The sequence below is a fragment of the Taudactylus pleione genome, unplaced genomic scaffold, assembly GCF_031769625.1.
Source record: "Taudactylus pleione unplaced genomic scaffold, aTauple2 ptg000352l, whole genome shotgun sequence".
In the NCBI taxonomy this organism is placed as follows: domain Eukaryota; kingdom Metazoa; phylum Chordata; class Amphibia; order Anura; family Myobatrachidae; genus Taudactylus; species Taudactylus pleione.
The window spans coordinates 3,314,641-3,340,690 of record NW_028284753.1 but is presented as its reverse complement, the minus strand read 5'-3'; the positions used below and the strand labels follow the sequence as shown (position 1 = coordinate 3,340,690).

Here is a 26,050-nt window from a genome sequence, read left to right as displayed (position 1 = left end):
GCAGCGCCAAGTGTGCGCCTGTATCCCATAAGTCTGTTAAAGGGTGGTGTAACCCCTAAAGTGCACTCCAATAAATATTTTTAATTATTCTTTTCTGTGTTGTGAATTGTTTGCGCTGTAGCCGCACGTCCATCAACAAAGGAGCAGCGCCAAGCGTGCGCCTGTGTCATAAATCAAGGGCCAGCTGGCTTGACCGTTAAAGGGTGCTGTAACCCCCAAAGTGCACTCCAAAAAAACTTTTAAATTCTTCTTTTCTGTGTTTTTGTGCACCTTAGCCACACATATATATCAATCAATATAACTTAAATGGAGGACCAAACTTTGGGCCTGATTCAGACCTGGTCGCAAGCGCTGAGTGCTCGCAACCGGGTCGATGGTGGCCCACAGCGCATGCGCATGACGGAGCCGGCTCCGTTGAGCGCATGCGCGAGACCTGGCTAGCAATGGGCACTCCGTTGCTCTGGGTCTCGCACCAAAGGGGGCGAGCTGTCGATGTTGAGTGACAGCTTGCTCCGTTTTGTGGGTGGGCCGGGAGGGTGGCTGCCCAAATGGAGGCGTTCCCATGAGAATGCCTGCCGTTTGGGGGTGGCCCCACTGACATCACAAGTGATGTCAATAGAGTGCTTCCGGCTCTGTTAGAGCCAAAAGCTCTCTGGGGATTGCGATGAACGAGACCCTACCACAAGGGTCTCGCCGCAAGCCAGATGGTCTTGACCATCGCGACCATCATCATGGCCGCTCGCTATAGCTGTGGGTGGTCACCCACAGCTATGCGAGCGGCCAAGAGGCAGCTCCAAAAAAAAAAAAACCCGGCCCTGATTCAGAGCGAGCACTCTGTCCCCTAAAAATAAAATGGGGAAAGATCAAGAACCACTTCCTCCTAGTGCTGAAGCTGCTGCCATTAGTCATGACATAGACGATAAAATGCCATCAACGTCATCTGCCAAGGTCGATGCCCAATATCATAGTAGAGGGCATATACAATCCCAAATGACAAAGTTCAGGAAAATGACCTTAAAAAAAAACATTTAAATCATCTGAGGAGAAACGTAAACTTGCCAAAATGCCATTTACGACATGGAGTGGCAAGGAACAGCTAAGGTCTTTCCCTATGTTCATGACTAGTGGTTCAGCTTCACATGACGATGGAAGCCCACCTCCCGCTACAAAAATTAAACTAATTAAGCTGGCAAAAGCACAGCGAAGAACTGTGCGTTCTATGCGTTCTAAGAAGATATCACAAATCCCCAAGGAGAGTCCAAGTGTGGTGGCGGTTGCGATGCCTGACCTTTTCAGCACTGGACGGGAAGAGGTGGCTCTTTCCACCATTTGCACGTCCTCTGCAAGTGCTGAAAAGAGCACCCACAGTCCACTTGCTGATATGCAAATTGAAGATGTAACTGTTGAAGTACAACAGGATGAGGATACTGGTTTAGCTGGCGCTGAGAAGGAAGTTGGCGAGGAGGAATCTGATGGTGATGTGGTTTGTTTAAATCAGGCTCTGGGGGAGACAGTTGTTGTCCGTGGGATGAAAAAGCCCATCATGGTCATGCCTGGGCAGAAGACCAAGCATTCCACCTCTTTGGTCTGGCAATATTTCTATCCAAATCCGGACAACAACTGTCTTGCCATATGTACCATATGTAAAGGTGAAATAAGTAGGGGTAGGGACGTTAACCACCTAGGAACATCCTACCTTATAAGTCACCTGCAGCGCGTTCATAAAAAGTTACTGTCAAGTTCAGAAACTTTGACTAAGACCGTAAGCAGTCCAGGGACACCTAAATCCCTTTGTCCTGTTTTATCCAAGCGCCTGCAAACCACACCGTCAACTCCATCCTCGTCAATTTTCTCCTTAGTCAGAATCGGAAGTAGTCCTGCAGGCCATGTCACTGGCATGACTGACTCTCCTATCTGGGATTCCTCCGGAGGATTCTGCATTGCTACGCCTACTGCTGCTGCTGGGAGTCATTCATCATCCCAGAGAGGAAGTAGGAACACCACTACTTTTACTAAACAATTGACCCTCCAACAGTCCTTAGCGAGGAGGATGAAGTACGACAACTGTCATCCTGAAGCAAAATGTATAACCGAGGCCTTGACTGCTATGTTGGTGTTAGACATGCATCCGGTATCCGCCATTAGTGCAGTGGGATTTAGACAATTGATTGAGGTAATGTGTCCCTGGTTCCAAATCCCATCTAGATTCCACTTCACTAGGCAGGCGATACCGAGACAGTACAGAAACGTCAGAAAAAGTGTCCTCAGTGTCCTGAAAAATGCAGTTGTACCCAATGTCCACTTAACCACGGACCTGTGGACAAGTGGAACAGGGAAGACTAAGGACTATATGACTGTGACAGCCCACTGGGTAGATGTATCACCTTACGCAGCAACAAAAGCAGCGTCACCAGTAGCAGCATCTCAGAAACGCCAGCTCGTTCCAAAGCAGGCTATGCTGTGTATCACCGGTTTCAGTAAGAGGCACACCGCCGACAACCTCTTAGAGAAACTGAGGGAAATCATCGCCCAGTGGCTTACCCCACTTAGACTCTCCTGGGGATTTGTGATATCTGACAATGCCACCAATATTGTGCGGGCATTACATCTGGGCAAATTCCAGCACATCCCTTGTTTTGCTCACAAAATAAATTTGGTGTTGCAGAATTTTCTGAAAAGTGACAAGGGCATGCAGGAGACACTTTCGGTGGCCCGAAAATGTTCTGCCCACTTTCGCCATTCAGCGACTGCGTGCCGAAGACTGGAGCTCCAGCAAACACTCTTGAACCTGCCCCGCCATCACCTGAAGCAAGAGGTTGTGACGCGGTGGAACTCAACCTTCTATATGCTTCAGAGGATGGAGGAGCAGCAAAAGGCCATTCAAGCCTATACATCCACCTATGACATAGGCAAAGGAGGGGGTATGCACCTGACTCAAGCGCAGTGGAGAATGATTTCCGTGTTGTGCAAGGTTCTCCAGCCCTTTGAACTTGCCACACGTGAAGTCAGTTCAGACACTGCCAGCTTGAGTCAGGTCAGTCCCCTCATCAGGCTTTTGCAGAAGCAGCTGGAGAAAGTGAAGGAGGAGCTAAGACGGAGCGATTTCGCTTGGCATGTGGGACTTGTGGATGAAGCCCTTCATTCGCTTTGCCAGTATTCCAGGGTGGTCAATCTGTTGAAATCAAACCACTACATTTTGGCCACAGTGCTCGATCCTAGGTTTAAAGCCTATGTGGTGTCTCTCTTTCCGGCCGACACAAGCCTGCAGAGGTGCAAAGACCTGCTAGTAAAAACACCACTGTCAGCTGAAGCGGAACGTGACATGTCAACAGCTCCTTCTTCATTTTCTTCCGCAACTGGGGCTGCCAGGAAACAACTTAGGTATCCTAAGCAACCCGCTGGCGGTGGTACAGGGCAGGCAAAACCAAGTTTGGACATATGGTCCGGACTGAAGGACCTGGCAACAATTTCTGACATGTCTACTGTCACTGCATATGATACTGTCACCATTGACAGAATGGTGGAGGATTACATCGGTGACAGCATCCAAGTAGGCATGTCAGACAGTCTGTACCTGTACTGGCAGGAAAAAGAGGCAATTTGGAGGCCCCTGTACAAACTGGCTCTATTTTACCTGAGTTGCCCCCCCTCCAGTGTGTACTCTGAAAGAGTGTTTAGTGCAGCCGGGAACCTTGTCAGCGAAAGGTGTAGGAGGTTGCTTCCACAAAATGTGGAGAAGATGATGTTCATAAAAATGAATTATCAACTCTTCCAGGGAGACCAGCCTCCAGAACGTACAGAGGGACCTGTGGGGGTGAATTCCAGCGGGGACAAATTAATACTCTGTGAGGATGAGGATGTACACAACACTGAAGAGGGTGAGGAATCGGTGGATGAGGACGACATCTTGCCTCCATAGAACCAGTTTGTGCAGGGACAGATTAATTGCCAGCTTGTTTTGTGGGGGCCCAAACAAACCAATCATTTCAGCCACAGTCGTGTGGCAGACCCTGGCACTGAAATGATTTGTTTGTTAAAGTGTACATTTCCTGTTTATACAACATAAGGGTGGGTGGGAGGGCCCAAGGACAGTTCCATCTTGCACTTCTTTTTTTTCTTTGCATTATGTACTGTTTGGGGCCTAGTTCTTCAAACTGCCATCCTGTCTGCCACTGCAGTGTCACTCCTAGATGGGCCACGTGTTTGTGCCACCCACTCGTTTCGCTTAGCATAGTCATCCAGCTACCTCGGTGCAACCTTATGGACATAAAAACACTATTGTGAGGTGTTCAGAATAGACTGGAAATGAGTGGAAATTAAGGTTATTGAGGTTAATAATATCATAGGAGCAGAAAAACCCACAAATTTTGTGATTTTTGCTATTTGTATGCTTTTTTCAAAAAAATACAGATAAAAAACCCAGAACTCAAAACACGGAAGGGTGGTTTTGGCAAAACCAATCCAGATCCAAAACACGAAGAAAGATCGAGATCAAAAACCAAAACACGAAAAGTGGCCGGTGCACACCCCTACTAAAAACTGTTAATCTCTGTTTCCTAAATGATTGATTGACTGAAGATTTTCGATTGACTGACAAAGATTAGATTGTTTTAGGGGGCATCTTGTATCTGAAAGTTACAAACTTGCCCAATACATGAAATGGAGAAAAGGATCTTACACCTGGTAACTTTACTACTTGCCACTGTGATCAAAGTTGTGACTCTACAAGACCTAGGAAAAGTGTTGTGAGATCCTGCACAATAGCTAGTGATGGGTCCAAAATACTACCTATATATTTCTATATCTACCTCATGTTTCTTATATATTGGATGAATATCTTCTGAATAACTCACCTAGATCACCTGACTAGAGATATATTTTCTGATGAGGATCTTAAAGAGAAATAATTTCATCTTCCTATCATCAAGATAAAAAGGATTTCACCAGTAACTTTATTTTATATGTTGAAGGACACTTATGAATAGGAATTTGTACTATACCTCTTAAGGTCATTGATGTGCAAATATGTATATAATGATGCCCGTTTTTTCGGTGTGCCTTGGAGAGAGATAAAGTGGAGAGAGATAAAAAACCAACCAATCCTGTCATTTTTTAAACACAGCCTGTAAGAAGGCAGTTATGAAGAGCTGATTGGTTGGTACTTTATCTCTCTCCACTATATCTCTTTTCCTTAGTACATCTCCCCCTTGTGTGTCCATAAAGTGTTTTAGATTTTAAGAATAGCCATGTCCACAAGGTAATAATGAAACAAGTTATAATGTGTGTGGTTTATTCCCCAAAAACTATGAATTTCCAAAAAACACCATGAGTTTGTTTAAACCTCTTGACACAGTGGGCCTGATTCAGAGGTGGATGTAGGTGCTTTTTCAGGGCTGCCATCATGGGAGGAGACTGCCAGGACAAAACACTAATAGTAATAAGCTCCTACCGCCGATACCTAGAGAGCTGCACCAGGCTGCACAACAACAGCGGGTTGATGCACATCATAAAAACAAGCCTTCCTTGCGCATCAGCCTGCTGTGAATCATTCCTGCAGGTCCAGGGAGCTTCACCTATATGTGACGTCCTGACACGTGATGTCACATAGGGGTGGAACTCTGCAGCAGAATTCCACTCCCTAGAACTCCAAATGAGTGAAAATTGCATTGCAGAGGAGAGACCAGAAAAAGAAGGTAAGTAATAAAATAAGGTTGGGGGCACCACAAGTTCTAATGGTAGCCCTGCACTTTTGTATCTGCGCATTTTAGCGGTCGCCCGTGTACAACTTAATGCAAATGTCACTACAGAGCCGTTTCCTGATGTACATCCGTGCATATGAATGTGCCAGGACTGAGTAGTCCACATCGGTTGCAACCACTGAAACTTGCACCAGTGGCAGGTGCAGATTTTCTGTCTGAGTATGGCCTCCAGAGTGAATGAGCAAGCGTTTGTGTACACAAACAATTCAGCGATATGCCCACGACACTCCCTTAACAGGCCCATAAGATTGACTATTTCCTGCGACTGTTTAACCACCTCCCAGTCACCACCCAGGAAAGCCCAGCAGATTTCTAAGACATATCTGATACCATATATATGTCAATCGCAACAGAGCCTTTGTGCATACACACTGTGTAACTCATGTGCCGTAGGAGTTTTTAAGGATTTTCGTGCACAGCAGTAGCAAAAAATCATCCAACTCCATGAACATTGGCATTGTGTGCTGCTCTGAATCAGGCCCAGTGTTTTCTAATTGACATTGTATGAAAGTGATCTAAAAGCAAATGCGTGAAATCCAGTGGTTGCCAAACTGTGCGCCACGGCTTCCTGGGGTGCTGCGGACCTCTCTCCAGGGTGCATTGGTGGCCGGTGACCTAACAAGACCACCAAGTGTAGTTTAAAAAAATAAATTAATACATTTTTTTGTGCACGGGGCGATGAGCATTGGGAGCATGCGGGAATGGTCCTGTCAGTGGAAAGCAACAGGTCATGAATTGCTGCCTGTTACAGAATTAGGTTCCACAACTCAGTGCGTGTGTCACGGCCAGGGTATTTCAGCATGGCGCTAGGCGGGTGTTACCTGTGAGGTCGTTGTGGCGCGGGATGTCTGGTGGCGGAGCTGGTGTCTGGCGGGGGGCTTTGGCTGCGCGCATTGTTGTGCGGGCCTGTTGTCACTCTGTGCTGGTAAGGCCTGGCGGCGTCTCTGTTCCGTTTGGCATGGGCGCCACCATTCTGCCTTCTGGCCATGTGATGCGGCTGGCCAATCCTGGTGAGTCACATGTTCCCTCCGGCCAGTAACAGCATGGCATGGGGTATTTAGGAAGGTTCAGTGCCTTCCTTTGCCAGTGCAATGTGTATCTCATCCTAGCTGAGAGGGAGTTCTCTGTGCTTATCCTGTTCCTGTGAATTGCTGTCTGCCAGTCTGCCTGTCAGCTCCTAGCTTCCACTGGGCTACCCCGCTTCCTCCACCACCCTTGCCCATACCTGAGTGCCTGAGCCTGCTGAAATTCCGCTCATTTGCCTTAGTTCACTACCTGCATACCTGGCTTATTATTTCCTGCATCACTACCTGCATACCTGGTTGATTATTCCAGTCTCACTACCTGCACACCTGGACAGTTCTAATTGTTTCTACTTGGACATTAACCCATTACTCCCACCACAGAACTCTAGTACACGTTTATATATACCTGGACTTTTATTTACTGCCATATTTTATGTCTACTCAAGCACGTATTAAAAAACCTAGGTTTATATTCAAACCCGCTTCTGTGATCGCTCCTGCTACCACCCCGGGTCCACAAACAACCCAGAACATAACAGTTTGCACTGGCCCCATGGAGCCGGCCACGTATCAGGAGTCAGGAGTGGATTTGTTCCGGTGCATTTCTGGTCGTTTAGAAAATCTAGAAAACATGCAGCATCAGATGGCTCAATTTTTTGCAAGAGATGTCTAAGCGACAGGATAGTTTGCAAACTTCCTTTTCTACCCCTGGAGTACCAGCAACTACATCCGCATCAGCGTCTGGGAATACAGGAGGCAGATCATCTCCCCGCTTACATCTTCCTTTGCCAAGTAAATTTGACGGCAACCCTAAACTCTGCCGAGGATTCCTAAATCAGTGTGACATACATTTTACCCTGCAGCCTGACAACTTTCTAACTGCAAGAACTAAAGTGGCTTATATAGTCTCTCTGTTATCCGGCCAGGCTTCCCCACTCTGGGAGCGCTCAGATCCGCTGCTGGATAATTACACAGGCTTTGTGTCATTCTTCAGTAGGATTTTCGATGAACCTGGGCGTACTGTATCAGCATCATCAAACATCATGACACTGAGCCAAGGGGTCCGTCCTGTCAGTCAATATGCCGTGCAATTTCAGAATTTAGCATCAGAGCTCAAATGGAATGAAGAAGCCCTCACCTCGGCCTTCTGGCATGGGTTGTCAGACCGACTAAAGGATGATCTAGTCACTCGAGAGCTTCCTACTAATCTGAACGACATGATTTCGTTGTGTATCAAAGTTGACCTACGCTTCAGGGAACATCAGGCTGAAAAACACAGAACTGACCGGCAAAGATCATTTGCCCCCTCCATTTCTACCTGTCCCATGCCTTCTCCTACTAAAGAGGAGCCTATGCAGGTGAATCATGCACACCTCTCCAAAGAAGAACGTCAGAAGAATGCAAAAGAACCTCTGTCTGTACTGCAGAGAGTCCGGTCACCTGCTGATCTCCTGCCCCCATAAACCGGGAAATGCCAAATTCTAACTGACCCTGGAGACATCAAGTTAGGAGTTATGAGCCCGTCTCCAAAAATTAAAGATTTCACAATTACCCTAGCTTTGGATCTTAAACCCAAACCTGTCTTTGCTACTGCTCTAATGGACTCGGAAGCAGCCAGAAATTTCATAGCGTCTAGTTTCATAGATAAATTTCAGATTCCTTGTTTGTCTCTCAATCATGCCATCTCTCTGAACTGTATAGACGGATGTCCTCTAACTAACGGGATAGTCACCAAGGAGACTCAACCAGTATTGGTCCGAATTGGGGCACTTCATTCTGAGTCCTTAAAATTCCTGGTGATATCAGAGGCCTCTCAAGAAATTATTCTTGGTCTACCCTGGTTGCGTCAACATAATCCCAGGATTGATTGGAGTTCTATGCAGATTCTTTCATGGGGTATGGACTGTCAGAAATCCTGTCTTCCAAAAATTCAACCTGTAAGAAAGACAGTTCCATTAGTTTCTTCTGCCATTCCCAAGGGATGGCAGAAGAATGTTCACCGACGTGTTCTCTGAGCAGCAAGCAAATATCTTACCTCCTCATAGGGAATTAGACTGTCCAATTGATTTGATACCTGATAAGATACCACCTCGTGTTCGTACCTATCCGATATCCTTGCCTGAGACTCAAGACATGATCGAGTACATTCGGGACAACCTGGCTAAGAAGTTCATTCGCCCCTCTACTTCACCTGCTGGAGCTGGGTTTTTCTTCGTTGGCAAGAAGGACGGTGGTCTAAGACCATGTATCGATTATCGAGGCCTTAACGACATTACTGTAAAGAATCGATACCCTCTTCCCCTGATTACTGAGTTGTTTGATAGGGTCAATGGCTCTGTCATTTTGTCTAAATTAGATCTGAGAGGGGCTTACAATCTCATTCGTATTCGAGCTGGCGATGAATGGAAGACCGCTTTTAATACCAGAGATGGACATTTTGAATATTTAGTAATGCCTTTTGGATTGTGCAACGCCCCTGCTGTCTTTCAGAGTTTCGTTAATTAGATTTTCCGGGATCTGTTATATGTTTCAGTTGTTGTCTATCTGAACGACATATTGATTTTTTCACCCTCTGTGGCTAAACATCAAGAACATGTTAAAGAAGTTTTGACCCGTTTAAGAGAAAACCACCTTTATTGCAAACTGGAGAAGTGTGTCTTTGGAGTGCCCAGTGTACCTTTTCTCGGCTACGTTATTTCTGGCTCCAGTTTGGAAATGGACCCCAAGAAGGTACAAGCAATTCTGGATTGGACCCGACCTCAGACACTGAAAGCCATCCAGAGATTATTGGGCTCCACCAATTATTATAGACGCTTCATTAAGGGATTTTCTACATTGCTGGCTCCCATTACAGCCTTGACCCGCAAAGGTGCTAATCCTGCCCAATGGTCACCCGAGGCAGAGTCTGCTTTTCATCTTCTAAAACAGGCCTTTACCTCAGCACCAGTTCTTCGACAACCAGATCTGGACAGGCCTATTTTGTTGGAAGTAGACGCATCATCTGAATCTGTGGGAGCAGTCCTGTCTCAACGTTATGAGGACAGTCAAGTCCATCCTTGTGGGTTCTTTTATAAAACATTCTCACCTGCCGAAAGGAACTACGCCATAGGTGAGCAAGAACTACTAGCTGTAAAGTTGGCGTTGAAGGAATGGAGATATTTACTAGAATGTGCTAAGTTTCCATTTACTGTATTTACGAATCATAGAAATCTCCTATTTCTCAAAAACTTTCAATGTGTGAGTCCTTGTTTAGCCCGCTGGGCAATATTCTTTGCCAAGTTTCAGTTCACCCTGACCTTCCGGTCTGGAGCACTTAATCAGAAGGCTGATGCCCTATCGAGATCTCTCCTCTGTGATGATCAATCTGAAAATCAAAGCAATACCCCTGTCTTGGAATCAAGAGTTTTCGCCGCATTACAACTTCAGCCTCCTACAGGAAAATCATTTGTGGCCCCGGAATTAAGGAAACGGCTTCTCATTTGGACACATTCCTCTCGCTTCGCAGAGCACTCAGGCACTCGGAAGACTTTGGAGTTCCTGAAAAGACACTATTGGTGGCCTTCTATGAAGGCAGATATAATGGATTTTATCTCTTCCTGCTCTTCCTGTGCCCAGCATAAATCATCACGACAAGCTCCAGCTGGGGAATTGCTTCCACTACTCACTCCATCACGTCCATGGACGCATCTCTCCATAGATTTCGTTACAGACCTGCCAGTCTCTCAAGGCTTCAATACTATCTGGGTTGTAATAGACCGATTCTCTAAGATGGTCCACTATAAACCTTTGAAGAAGTTACCTTCTGCTCCTGACCTGGCACAGTTGTTCGTCCAACACATATTTCGTCTTCATGGCCTTCCTGCTGAAATTGTCTCTGACCGTGGTGTGCAGTTTACTGCAAAATTCTGGAGGGCTTTGTGTTCTGTTCTTCAAGTGAAGTTAAACTTTTCCACGGCCTACCTTCCGCAAAGCAACGGCTCCACCGAGAGAGTTAATCAAGATCTAGAGACTTTCTTAAGAATTTTTATGACATCTTCCCAGGACAATTGGGCTGCCTTGCTGCCGTTGGCCGAGTTTGCATATAATGCTTCCTACCACTCGTCAACTAAACAAACGCCATTTCAGGTTGTTTATGGCCTTCATCCTCGTGTTCCCGAATTCCGAAGCCTGCCTGTTTTTGATGTTCCGGCCGTGGAGGACACTGTGCGGAATTTTGCTGCCATCTGGACTCAAGTATTGTCTGATTTGCTGAAGGCATCCTCTCGCTATAAGACCCAGGCCGATAGGAAGCGTAGAATAGTTCCACGCATGCAAGTTGGAAGCCAGGTCTGGTTGTCCACCCGGAATCTTCGTCTGAGAGATCCTTCAATGAAATTTGCACCACGCTTCATTGGTCCCTTCACCATAACAGAAGTCATTAATCCAGTGGCCTATCGTCTACAGTTACCCCCATACCTAAAAATCCATAATTCCTTCCATGTTTCCTTATTAAAGCCCCTAGTTCTGAATAGGTTCCACAGTGCTCTACCTGCTTCTCCTCGAGTCCAGACTGAGAGAGGAGTTGAGTTTGAGGTGCCCAGGTCTTGGACTCTCGTCTACGCAGAGGTCATCTACAGTATTTGCTAAACTGGAAAGGTTATGGTCCAGAGGAACGTTGCTGGACCGATGCTCATGTCCACGCTCCCACGCTCATCAGGAGATTTCATTCTGCCCATCCGGAGAAGCCTAGTGAGTGTCCTGACGCCACCCCCAAAAGGGGGGTACTGTCACGGCCAGGGTATTTCAGCATGGCGCTAGGCGGGTGTTACCTGTGAGGTCATTGTGGCTGGTGGTGGAGCTGGTGTCTGGCTTTGGCTGCGCGCATTGTTGTGCAGACCTGTTGTCACTCTGCGCTGGTAAGGCCTGGCGGCGTCTCTGTTCCATTTGGCATGGGTGCCGCCATTTTGCCTTCTGGCCATGTGATGCGGAAGTGCCTTCCTTCTTTGCCAGTGCAACATGTATCTCAGCTTAGCTGACAGGGAGTTCTCTGTGCTTATCCTGTTCCTGTGAATTGCTGTCTGCCAGTCTGCCTGTAAGCTCCTAGCTTCCGCTGGACTACCCCACTTCCTCCACCACCCTTGCCCATACCTGAGTGCCTGAGCCTGCTGACATCCTGCTCATTTGCCTTAGTTCACTACCTGCATACCTGCCTTATTATTTCCTGCATCACTACCTGCATACCTGGTTGATTATTCCAGTCTCACTACCTGCACACCTGGACAGTTCTAATTGTTTCTACTTGGACATTAACCCATTACTCCCACCACAGAACTCTAGTGAACGTTTATATATACCTGGACTTTTATTTACTGCCATATTTTATGTCTACTCAAGCACGTATTAAAAAAAACTAGTTTTATATTCAAACCCGCTTCTGTGATCACTCCTGCTACCACCCCGGGTCCACAAACAACCCAGAACATAACAGCGTGTTTGATTTAACTTCCTGTGTGGTCTGAGAAGTTTCTTTTTCAAAGCATACCATCATATTGATTTGCAACTGAGCAATAATGTTAAAATATTTACTTGACTGTTGCCATCTCGACTTGCAAGAAAAATAATAATTGTTTTATTATATAGCCTTAATGATATTTTCAGATATAAAAATGTTTTATTTATTAAAATGCAATAGTTTATAATTAAAATTAACATGATTACTTTTTTGTTGCATATGTAAATTGTAGCTTTTTGTTGAGAATTTATCTATGTTTAGTTTACTTTAGTTTTCCCACTCCTTACATTATTTCATTGTCAGTTTTCTTCTGGCTCTGTGGTTAGTGACTATGCTACATCAACAATTCATCTTGGAACACTCACTTATGCTGGGCATACACTATACAATTATCTGTCAGATATCTGTCCAATCTGGCTGGTTGGAATGAAAATCTAGTAATGTATGGTAGCAAATGACATACATCATTTGCTCACAAAACACTGGAAAACAGAAAAAAGCGATTTGACGGAAAACACACTAAAATATAGGGCGCAACACCTCACAGCAGCTCTGGTTTTATAATGAAACACCACTTCATATACATACATAAATAAAGGTAATAGTCCAAAGGGAAACACAAATCCCAAATGTGCAGCTGTAATATTCCAACAAAGCTGTCTTATTTTCTCATAACTCCAACATGGGATTTCGTAATATGAGAGACAAAATACAGTAAAATAGATTACATAACTGTTAAAGATGCACACAGTTATTGAAGGGTTAATCCACCGATTCCCAAGGATGTGCTCAATAGTAGTATACACCCTTAGTGCACATAGCTGAAGATGCATAAAATGATTTTTACTATAAGCTTACATCAACAAGATCTATTGCAGACTCATAAAGGTTTCTTTTCTCCATATATATTTTTCCTCAGCTTCCCATTGGTCACATATATGAAAGCGAAGAAAAACTCAGGATGTAGATAAAAATCAGCTTTTAATGTTTAAAACGTATATGTAAGCAATAATACATCCGTACCAGATTGTAACAAGCCTAATCTATACACTTTTCCAGATGGTATAGAACCCGGGTGGTCTATTGAAATGGTAAGAAATAGGCTTTGCAGGCACAGGATGTATGTTCATTGTCACTCACAATGCGTTTCAATGCTCGCTTGCGTCTTTATCAAGTGGAGTGACTATGAGTATAAATACAATATGTCTCCTATGAAAATCTTAGTAGCATACCTACATCGTAACGCTGACTTACCCCTGTTACAGGATCAAACGGCACTGGTATCCGCAGCGCCATATTGTCCGTATTACATAAAGAAATATAGTAATGGAGTCAGCACTCATGTGACTAGATGTTCGAATATAATAAAGTTTCATTAAAAGAAAAAAGTTAAATTTAAAGATAACCTAAGTTTAAAATGGATTAATAAATACTATTACTTCCCAGTTATTTAAACCAGGTTAGTAATTAAAATAGCCCGCTACCTCTCGGTAACAAAACTTTATGATAATACAAATCCAAATAAATAGTTAAAGATGGTCCGTCTTCCCATCACGTGACCCTATGATATTATGACCATATAGCACAGAGCACCCGGATTTTATATCTAAACAGGTGCCGAACATATGAATTCTATACAATGAGTAAGTATACATATAAACAAAAATAAAGAAATAAAAAAGACGAGGAGAGTACATATAAACTCTACACAGAGAAATGCATAAAAATACATCAAAAACCTCTACATAAACCGGACAAATTTTATACATAGATAAAGGACTAATCAATATACCTTTTAACTTAAAAAGTCAACATTCAGGCCTTTAAGTCTGTTAGTGTTCAAATTGTAGATATACCTCATTTCTGTTTGGGCCAATCTTTTATCTCTATCATTATGTCTCCAATTAATCTTTACTAATGATATGGCTACAAAGCTCTTAAAGCCTGTAATCGAACAGTTATGTTTGTCTTTGAAATGCTGTGAGAAGGGATGCGTCTCCAATCTCCTCACAGCATTTCTTACATGTTCCGCCATCTAATTTTAGCTGCTCTAATGGTTTTACCAATATAAACAAGCTAACAGTTACATTCAATTGCATAAATGATGTACTTGGTATGACAGGTAATAAAATCTGCAATCTTTATAGTGTGTCCATTGATGTGGAATTCTGTAATTTTTCGTTCACCTGGACACGACTTACACATTTTTCATTCTCCACATCTATAGAGCCCTTTATTTTTGGGTAATAGTCTAGTCCCATTCATAGGAAGGGCACTCGCAACTAAATTATTTCTAACATTGGCAGCCTTTCTATAGATGAATTTCGGAGATGGGGTTAAAACTTTGGTGTTACATAGATGATGTGCTATTTATTTGGCGAGGGGGAAGAAATGTTCTAATTGTGTTGTCAATATCAGAACACTAATACACTCAATATTTTGCCTCAACCGCAACAATGTAATGAACCTGTGTAACCTTGTCAAAGCGGAGTTGGACAATGCATGGTCATGAGCTTTATCAGGCCTAAACAAACTGCTGGCTTACTTTCCGTCAGTGATGGGGAGGGAGGCATATCACAAGCAACCCTCTCCTGCTAACTCAGCCAAGTCCTTACTACATTCAAGACCCTCCCCTACACCTATATCTTATATTTTTAAAAATGTAACTTTGCAATAAAGTACTGTATGTCACTGTATTTGGCTCACACACTTTTTCAATCAGATGTCTGTGTGTTTACACATTTTACTCGTACTCAAAAGTATTCCTAGTCATTTAGCCATTATTTTAAGGGGATGTAGTTATGAGACCTGCGGTCTCAATGTCGTCATTTGAATCCTAACAGGGGACTTAAGATAGCCATTGAAATACTGACGCCAATCATAATCCCAATGCCGAAACACCGAAGGACACCAGCCCAAATAAGGTAAGTCCGAGGCACCGTTAGCGTTAGCAGCAGGGGGGGGGAGGGTTAGGTTTTGGGAGCGTAGCGGGGTTAGGGTTAGGTTTTTTGGGGGAAGGTTAGGGTTAGGAACCCCTTGGGGGGAGGTTTAGGGTTAAGCACCCCTGGGGGGGAGATTAGGGTTAGGCACCCCCCCTCCGGGAGGGTTAGGTTTAGGGTGCAGTAAGGGTGGTTAGGGTTAGGCAGCCCTGGGTGGAGGTTAGTGTTAGGCACTAGGGGAGGATGTTAGGGTTAGTCATCACTAAGGAAGAAATAGGGGGGAGATGGGTAGAGATAGGGTACTTACCTTCTCTGTCGGGATCTTCTCTCTTCGGGCTGCCGGTGTTGGGATTTTCAGTCACCAGGACTTCATACCCATTCCATTTTAAGGTGTGTTAGATCCAAAATACAAATTAATACTGTACATGATAACAGGTTTTACAGTATAATAGAAAAAGTAATAAAACAATTAACTGTTTTTAATTAATTTTTAACAAGTGTCAGCACCTGCATATAATGTTACTGGCTTTTTGTGACAGTCAGCTAGTTAGAAAAATAAAAATGCCTCAATAAGGGAACAAATATAAATATAATGAGCTGTTTTTGAACATACAAATATAACAAACCTTTGTAGTTTTCAGCATAGAAATAGAAGTGCAACATATTTGGATTTTTTCAGCATACAAATACGACATTATTGTGAATGTCTCCTTCTTGGGGAGGGTGATGATTGGCTTGGATCTGCCGCTCCACCTCTGGTGTGAGCCCACCATGCCTAGGTGGTGTTGGTGCAGGTGAGGGGTTTAAATTGTTAATGGTGCTACTTGTAGCCTCATGGAAAGTTATATATTCAATATGGGTGCGATAACATCGTTTTTGCGTTAATATCGGAGGTATGACGTCATTATCGCAGGTTTTACTTTTACACCGTATTCAATTTCATAGACTTATCGCAGTTTTGAAAAGTCTTTGATAAAAAACGGGGATAAGTTTTCACCATTGAATAGGTGTCGAAAAAAAAGTGCAGAATTGGGGTTTAGGGGTGCAGGCTTAAAAAAAATAGCCTGCACCCAAGGAATGACATTTAAAAAAGAACTGTGTAAAAAAAAGTTTAAAAAAAAAATAGGGACACCCCAAGAAATGAATTTAAAAATTGGGGTGAAAAACAAAAATGGGAAAAAATTGTTTAACAATAGGGAAATAGGTTCAGGGCTATTCTGCAAGTATGCGGCAGATGTTTTCTAGAATAGAATTATAGCGGCAGGTGCACAAATGCAGAATTTTTAAAAACTTACTTTAGGGACATAAAAATATGCTAGTACCCATTTTCATGTACCCCAAATTTGATGGGACCACTTTAAAAAAACGAAAAAAATAACCTATGTGCTCTTCTGCATCACTTCTTCAATGTCGGGAAAAAAACACCTGCTGCGGCTATTTAAATCCCCGACTTTCAATTAAAGGCTAAAAAGGAGGTATCCATAGTGTTCCCCCATGTTTTTACTACTTTAGGGGGGTCTTACAATTATTTTAAGGAAAAATTTGTAACTTTACGCAAATCCAACTTCGGAGTTTCCCGTTTTCGTTAATTTTATATTGAATACGGGTATAAGCGGGAGCGCGCCCGATACTTTAACGCAGGTAAAAACTCCGATATGAAACGTTAACTTCGACAGTGAAGTTAACGTTTCATATTGAATATAATGTTTTGAGTCATGTCCCTTAGACCATTAGTTTGACTTTGGAACATGCGTTAAAAAACTCTCATTAAAACAATTGTTAAGCACTAGTATGTGTCTCAAGTATTCTGGTCAACAATTCTAAAATCCCGGTTAAATTGTTATTATGCCTACTGACATTTTCATTTAGGCTCAACAAAATTGCATTTATAGTAGAATGCCTGCTGTCACGCTTATGCAAATGCCTGGTAATTTGTGACAGGTTTTCCATTTTTCTGTTTTCTGTTTGCTCCCATACACAGCCACATTTTCATTCCAACCAGCCAGATTGGACAGATCTCTGACAGATAATTGTATAGTGTATGCCCAGCATTAGTTATTTCTTGATCTTAAGATCAAAGCTGCTGATTAAGCAATTCTGTTAGTATTAAATCCATTTTGTGGCAGCTGTATTAAGTGTCATCATTTAAAACCCAAGTAGGAAAATAACTGAAAGTGTACTAACTATAAAACATGCAGTGTTTTAATATGTGATAAACCAGAAATTTGCAATTGTAGTCCATTAGAAATATAGCAATCATCTTGTAAAAGGTACTAGATAAAAATACACATTAAAACCTTTTCCACACATGCAAAATCTCCAATAGAAAAGCATGTTTTCATGGAAATTCATCTGCAATTACTCATATTGATGCATATATAAATAATTCATGTTGGGTAAGATAACAGTAACCCTCACTAATATTAATGGATCTACTGCATTTTTGTTTTGTATGTGTATTTTAAATAATCTTACTGTACATAAGATATGATTTTAAAGCTCTAATTGCAGTTAGTCTGAACCTCCAATTTGTAAGCCCAAGCTACGTGTCCCATTAGAATGTAAGCTTTCAAGAGCAGGGCCCTCTACCCTCTTGTTCTTCTCCTTACTTCTAATTTCATCTGCTCACTCCCACTAGGGCACCTATCACTTGGTTGCTTACGTTCTGTTAATAATAATAATACAATCCAAATGGAAGACTATTACTGAAACATTTAGTTTTAGTATGGTTAGATGTCACATGGACTAACTGCTCTTGCGAGTGCCATAACACCAGCCCCGGAAATATACAGTCTGCGACTCTTTTCCACTAAAACAGGGAGACCACAATTGTTGGATTCCAATACTATTATGGAAACAAGTCTCTGGCTAGACTGTAGGGTGTTAATTTCCACAAAACAGGGACACCTATGAGTACGATGGGTACGATGGGATGTAGTCGGCATCCCAGTGTGCGGGATGCCGACGGTCTAAATACCTTGTGCCAAAATCCTGACAGCATTGGCATCCCGGTACCCATATTCCGACCTCCGGCATCTTGAAGGGAAGTATTGTCAGTTAGGGAAGGGTTAGGGTGCGGGTTAGGGTTAGGCAATAGGGGGAGGGTTAGGATTAGGCATCGGGGAGGGAGGGTTAGGTTTAGGGGGCGGAGAGGGGATGCTTAGGTTTAGGCACTAGGGGGGAGGTTAGGTTTAAGCACTGGGGAGGGAGGGTTAGGGTAGGAGAGGGAGGGTTAGTGCTAGCAAACTTACCTATGGGTGACGGGATTCTGTCGGGATGCCACTGTCGGGATTCTGACCAGCGGCATCCTGACCACCGGCAATCCATACCCAACCAGAGTACGATATTTCCATGTCATCATTAAAACCAGACCCAACCTGGTAAGTGGAGGCCTGTTGAGTGTATAGGAGTTGCAAATAAAATGGTCCACAGTCCCTAAGATCCTATTATGGCAAAAGTATAAAATATGTAAATAGAAGACACAGACACAGTTGCAAAATAATGTTTAATTGAATAAAACATATCCCAAATCTCACCTTCACTATTTTAAAATATGTGGGGTTCGGATTTAAAGCCTGGAGAGAGATAAAGAGGGGAGAGATAAAGTATCACCCATTCAACACCTACTGTAAATGTCATGTTATATGCTGTGTTTAAAAAATGACAGTTAGAAGCTGTTTGGTTGGTACTTTATCTTTCTCCAAATTATCTCTTTTCAAACTTTGATAAATCTCCCTCATAATCGTATTCTTTCATTTTTGATCCAAATGTAATACAGTATAGTGGCTAAAAAATCATAATAAACATACACATAGGGGGAAATTTACTAAGAATCAAGATTTTTGCAAATCAGGTATTTACAAATGGTCAGTTCGCATGGATATCGCATGTCAAACATGACTTCGCAAATAAAATCATGTCATTTCAACATCAAAGCAAACATTGTCAAATGCTGAAACATTGGTACAGTACCAATGTAAATCACAAATTCACTAAGAATCGTGTTTACCATATCGATGAAACTCACACCCAAATCACACCTCAATGCAAGAAATCAATGCACTTGTTTTACAAATCGTGTTGACATGTGAAAATCATTTTAATTAGCCCCAACACAATCAGGATGCTTATAAAAGCTCACAATTTCAGCTGCAGCACTCTCTTTCTGCTCACAAGCATAGCTGAGGCAGGATATTGTGTTCTGTCTGCACAGGTGCTTATTTCATATACTCTGTACCAGCTGACTAAAAGGGCAAGAAACAAAACAGAGAAACCAGCAGGTAGGGTGCCACAGAGCACATAGGCCTAGGTTCTTCCCTGGGCAATTGAACCTCAATGCAGTGTCTATAACCTCAATGCAAGTTATACAGATGTTTTGCCTCAACCGCTATAATGTAATGAACCTGTGTGACCTTGTCAAAGCTGATTCGGACAGTGCATGGTCATGAGCTTTATCAGGCCTAAAAAAACTGCTGGCTGTTCTGCACTTCTTTGCTACTGGTTACTTTCAGTCAGTGATGGGGAGGGAGGGAGACATATCGCAAGCAACCCTCTCCTGCTACCCAGGCCAAGTCCTTACTACATTCAAGACCCTCCCCTACACCTATATCTGCTTCCCTAGCCAGAAGTCACAGTGGCAAGATATCAGGTTAACTTTTTATAGGCTCATAGGTATGCCCAATGTCCTGAGTGCTATAGGCTGCACACACATTAAGCTGAGACCATCTAAAGCGCATGCACATTTTTATCTGAACAGGCACCACAGCCATTCTACCAACATTATGGTGGTTTGTGATGCAAACCTAAGAATCATGGGTGTTGTGGTTTGCCATCCTGGCTCATATCATGATTCCTTTATTCTCAGTCATTAATCCCTGTGTGTTAAGTTTGAGGCGGACCAAATGCCAGATGGATGGTTGATTGGTAAGTACACATTCCTCTGGTTACTTACTCACTATACACCTATAAATTTTGGCATGTTAAAGGTTCAATGACATTTATCTGCTTCACATGGGATTTGGGGTACGGATGTTTAATAAAGCACATAAATCCACTAGATCTGTGATAGAACATACATTTGGGCTATTAAAATCTAGGTTCCGCACTCTTGATAAATTTGAAAGGCTATGTTGTATTCCATTGATAAAATCTCTGACATTGTGCTCTGCTGCTGTGTGTTGCATAATATTTGCCTTAATTAACATCCCCCACCACATAATGCAATGCACTGTCAGCAGTCAGGGCTACTGGTTTCATCTGGCTACTCTATGACCACAAAAAGTGAGATGCAAGTTAGGGCTTCGTTGATTGCCAACTATTTCAGTGTAAGTATATTACACAACATTGTTATTTTTAACTTAAAAACAAATGTGTTTTAAGAAATCCAATAAATTAATGTACATCAGACACAATTTACCCATTGCAGCAAATGTTAAATTATGTGTCTTGCTTTTCCTCTAAATTGATGTATTACCTCACCTGTGGTAAACTACTTATCTAAGGTGTTTCAAATCAGGTGATATCTTGTAAATTGAAATTTGGAAGTACATGTGTAAAGCTTGTAGCAACTCCTGTAATGTATCATGTTGCCAGTTTTTAATGAGTGATTAACATCTGCATTTTTAACAGTTGTAAACGGAAAGCAATTATGAAGTAGGGTCAATGTCCCTTGATAAATAAAAAGGTACTACTGTCTGTCACTTTACATATCAATAAAACATCAACATACATCAACATCTGAAAAACACACTATTAGGGTGTCTCTGTTTCAGCAGCATATAATTGGCATGCTAATTAGTGATATTTTTAAAAATGTCACTTTGCAATAAAGTACTGTATGTGACTGTATTTGGCTCACACACTTTTTCACTAAGATATATGTGTGTTTACACATTTTACTCATAAAAAGTATTCCTAGTCATTTAGCCATTATTTTAAGGGGATGTAGTTATGAGACCTGCAGTCTCAATACCATCATCTGAATCCTAACAGGGTACTTAAGATAGCCATTGAAATACCGACGCCTATCGTAATCCCGATGCCGGAACACAGCATTAGCGTAAGCAGCGCGGGGAGGGGGGGCGGTTCGGTTTTAGGAGTGTAGCATGAATAGGGTTAGGTTTTTTGGGGGGAGGTTAAGGTTAGGCACCCCCCCTCCGGGAGGGTTAGGTTTAGGGTGCGGTAAGGGTGGTTAGAGTTTGGCACCCCCGGGTGGAGGTTAGTGTTAGGCACTAGGGGAGGATGTTAGGGTTAGTCACCACTAAGGGAGAATTAGGGGGGGAGAGGGGTAGGGATAGGGTACTTACCTTCCCTGTCGGGATCTTCTCTCTTCAGGCTGCCGGTGTTGGGATTTTCAGTTGCCAGGATTCATACCCATTCCATTTTAAGGTGTGTTAGATCCACAATACAAATTAGTACTGTATATGATAATAGGTTTTATAGTCTAATAGAAAAAGTAATAAAACAATGAACTGTTTTTAATTAATAAGTTTTAACAAGTGTCAGCACCTGCATATAATGTTACTGGCTTTTTGTGACAGTCAGCTAGTTAGAAAAATAAAAATGCCTCAATAAGGGAACAAATATAAATATAAAGAGCTGTTTTTTAACATACAAATATAACAAACCTTTTAGTTTTCAGCATAGAAATAGAAGTGCAACATATTTGGATTTTTTCAGCATACAAATACGACATTATTGTGAATGTCTCCTTCTAGGGGAGGGTGATGATTGGCTTGCATCTGCCGCTCCACCTCTGGTGTGGGCCCCACCATGCCTAGGTGGTGTTGGTGCAGGTGAGGGGTTTTAATTGTTAATGGTGCTACTTGTAGCCTCAGGGAAAGTTATAATGTTTTGATTCATGTCCCTTAGACCATTAGTTTGACTTTGGAACATGCGTTAAAAAAATCTCATTAAAACAAGTGTTAAGCACTAGTATGTGTCTCAAGTATTCTGGTCAACAATTCTAAAATCCCAGTTACATTTTTGTTATGCCTACTGACATTTTCATTTAGGCTCAACAAAATTGCATTTATACAGTAGTAGAAGGCCATTTGTCACGCTTATGCAAATGCCTGGTAATTTGTGACAGGTTTTCCATTTTTCTGTTTATTAGTGCCACATGACAGTCATGGAATGCTGCCATAGAGGATAAGAATGTGCAGGCAGCATCAGCAGCTGTATTTGTTGCTGGATTTTGTAAGTCAGGGCTGGGTGGGCTTAGTGTTTGGGTCTGTTACTGTGTCACCGGACATATATGTAACATAACCATTTCTTCTGGTTGTGTTTCCTCAGGATGACCAAGTGGCTGTAAGGTTGGTGACCAAGGACCTTCAGTGTGTGGATCTAAAGGAAAATAATATGCAAGTATGAGTGCATAGATGACAAACAAGTCAAAATAGAATAACTAAGTGTGGACTTTGGCTCCAAAAAGAAAAGATTTCCAAACAGGAAAGGGCACCCTAAAAAAAAGAAGCTTGTCTTTCCAATATGCAGATGTTTCGTACAGTGGTTGAAAGGTGAAGAGTTTGTTGTATGATGCTTTTTACAAAGTCGAAAATATGATCTATTGTGGAATACAGCATAATGAACATGTAGCTGTACACAAGCTTTTTTCATGAAACATTTGTACTTTTTGCAGTACATGGAGAAATTTTCTTATGTTAAAAGTTCTCCACTATGGTGCTTCGCCACTTTATAGAGCAATTCCTGACATGAAACCCTAAGGACCTGATTCATTACGGATCACAACTATGATTACACACGCAATCGGCTGATGATTGCGTTCTGCAAATGTATATGCATCGCTGTGCGCATGTGCGAACTAGCCACTGCGATCAGGACTGCGATTGCAGTGACTACGCAGACCCATCGCAGAGTGATTGACAGGAAGTGCCGTTTGTGGGTGGTGACGGGGGGTGGTTGGTGAAACGCAGACGTGCCAGTGCATTCAAACGCTGTTGCAGGGGCATATATAAATTATCCACTGTGATACCCTATGCAGCTCGAGTGCTCAGTACATGCGATGAGGTTAGCAATTCCTGAGTAAGGTCAGAGCTAGTGCAAGTGTGCATGAGGCTGCAATGGCACTCAATATTTCTGATGGTTTCATAGTCTTGCTAATCATTACGGATGTGTGTAAGGTAAGGTGGGCGTCCCTATGTAGTGCTGTGACAGCCTAGTGATCGTTAAGGATTAGCATATCATTGCAGAGAGACTGCATGCGTAATCGCAGCAATGATCGCAGTTTGCAAAGTCATAAGCCTGAAATTCACAATGATAATGCATGGCTTTTTTCATTATAGATACTCACCAAATGACTGAGCACAGGAAGGGATCTGTGGTGTGGATGGACTTTGGGAATGTTGGGTCTCCCCACTGCCAACAGAAAGCGGTGGCGGTGGTGGCTGTCTGCAGTGGAGTAGCATGGAAACATGTCATAGGGCCCTCCCCCCCTTTCTCCCTGTACTGAACTGTGCCAGTGGGGTATGGCCAGCCAGTGGGGGACTATTGAAGTGAAGACAAAAACAGCAAACAGTGGCAGTATCATGCTGGGCGTTAAGGTCATTTTGGGGGAATAGAATGCTTTGGTGATGCATTAAGTGGTAGCGGCTTTGGCACTGCTTTATTTATGTATAGCACCTAGGATCTAGCTTTTATCTCCTTTGAATCATTGTTATTAGTCAATAGAGAAGATTGTATTATATATTCTGATCACTTTACATAAATTGACAGTGTACATGTTCTAGAGTGAAATTCCACAGGGTGATAGCTTATGACTGCAGTTACAACCCCAAGCAGCTTTCACAGAGTGCGAACACCTATGGGAAGCTCCCTTCTTAAGTTTGCTCCTAATGTGCAAATTTACATTGTACCTATATTAATGTGAGTACTACAGTACTAACCATGTGCTGTCTACCACCATTATTATTATTTCAGGTCTCCTAATATTTTCTTTTCAAATAGACCTTTTGTATGGTCAAGCCTGGGAACACCTCCATTACTTTAAATAGCAAAGCAGTGACTCTTTTAAAACTCATACCTTATAACTGTAGTTAAGGATTTTATCCCAGATGTGTAACTATTAAGTCCATTGAAGCACAATGAATGAATGAATGAGGAGCAGGGGTGCCGAGAGGGGGGGGACGGGGGACGGGGCGGGTACAGATGGGCCCGGCGGGGGCCCGGGTCCAGCGCCACCCCCCCTCCCTCACAGCAGCCCAGCACACAGCATGTGCCGAGCTGCAGCAAGAGACTGCTCGTGGCTGCTGAGCAGCACCCACAGCAGTCTCCTATGCCTGTGGGGGGGAGCGATCACACTGATTGTGCCCACCCTGGCTTTGCGCCGGGCTGAGGGGGCTCAGAGCGCCCCCCCCCTCCCCAGCATGCGGCACTGCAAACTTTTTTTTTCCCCTGGGAAGGGGGCGTGACAACACCTCCTGCAATTAGGCCACGCCTCCCTGTTACCTGGGTGGCTCTTGGCAGGCCTGATGAGGAGAGAAGGAGGGAGGGGTTCAAAGAGGAGAGGAAAGTACTGATCAGAGAGGGGAGGTGACAGAGGCCAATAAGAAAGGAGAAGGGAAGGGCAAAGCCAATCAGAGAAGGCCAGTGACAGAAGCCAATAAGAAAAGGCGAGGGGAGGGACAAAGAGCCAATCAGAGAGAGGTAGTGACAGAAGCCAATAAAAAAGGAGAGGGAAGGGACAAAGAGCCAATCAGAGAGGGGTGGGGACAGAAGCCAATAAGAAAAGGAGAAGAGAGAGGTAGAGACATATTTCAATAAGAAAGGAGAGGGGAGGGGCAAAGAGTCGATCAGAGAGGCATGGTGACAGAAGCCAATAAAAAAGAAGTGCACAGGGGCAAAGAACTGATCACAGGGTAGAGAGTGGAGGGAATTAAAGAGGTGAGAAGTGAATATAACCAATCTGACAGGAAAGGGGAGCTGACAGAAGATGATCACAGAGGAGGGAGGGCCAGAGAGGAGACAATCTGGGCAGCTTCAGGAGCATAAAATGTAGAAACAGATCTCAGATACATAACTTATTTAGGATATAGAGCAAACAAACCGAGATAAAACTAACAGGTGGCTGTCATACTGTGCAGTGCCCCATGAATTCCGGAACCCTGGATGGGTGCCCTCTGTCCATTTTGGCACCAGAGCTCATGCACCACTGGAACCACTCTCACTACAACCGTGGCTGTCTGGCAGATTGTCCTGCTGAAGATGGACCTTAAAGAAATGAAGCATGTGTAAATTTCAAGCCAAGAATGTGTTCATTATTTACCAAGGCACAATATGAAAAATGTATTTACCTGCCCTTTCGCAATCCTGCCTTAAGGGTGGTCGGACACTTTTTTCTTGACAATGCCAGTTTTTCCTGTAAAGCAATATTGAGATATTAAAGCAAATTGCATTCATGGAAAAACATTTAAAAAAATAACATGTGCAAGGAAATTTGTACCAAACAACAAAAGAAAACCATTGTACAAAACATTAGCAGAGCAGACAAGCAACTGTGCTTAGCATTGGCCTAATGTTTTACCTTTTGCACGTCTACATAGTTGTAATGAATTTACAAATGTCCAAACAAATAAATCTGCCTTTTGCTTTGTCACTCACTACTGAAGTTCATATATTGAGTTTTTTTACCAAAGAACATACAATATGTGTAAGCAAAATAAAATGGCTGTGTGGTCACATATATTAGTTAGCATCAATAATTCAAAAAAACAGGTATGCACAAAACAATGGACAATGTTTGCTAAGTACTGTGGTGAATGGGTTTAAATTTCATTGATAAGAACAGAAATGTCACCGTAAACACATTAAAATGACATG

The 26,050-nt window shown here is 43.0% G+C and overlaps 1 long non-coding RNA gene across 1 annotated transcript in view; it reads left to right on the top strand.

Moving 5' to 3' along the window:
• LOC148508622 (uncharacterized) overlaps positions 1-25,820 on the top strand; it is a 34,132-nt gene extending 8,312 nt beyond the window's left edge. Inside the window, exons 2-4 of the long non-coding RNA XR_015869557.1 lie at positions 22,329-22,411; positions 22,508-22,731; positions 25,315-25,820. This is a non-coding gene — a long non-coding RNA (uncharacterized LOC148508622). The remainder of the gene's footprint in view (positions 1-22,328; positions 22,412-22,507; positions 22,732-25,314) is intronic.
• Positions 25,821-26,050: the final 230 nt, after the last annotated feature.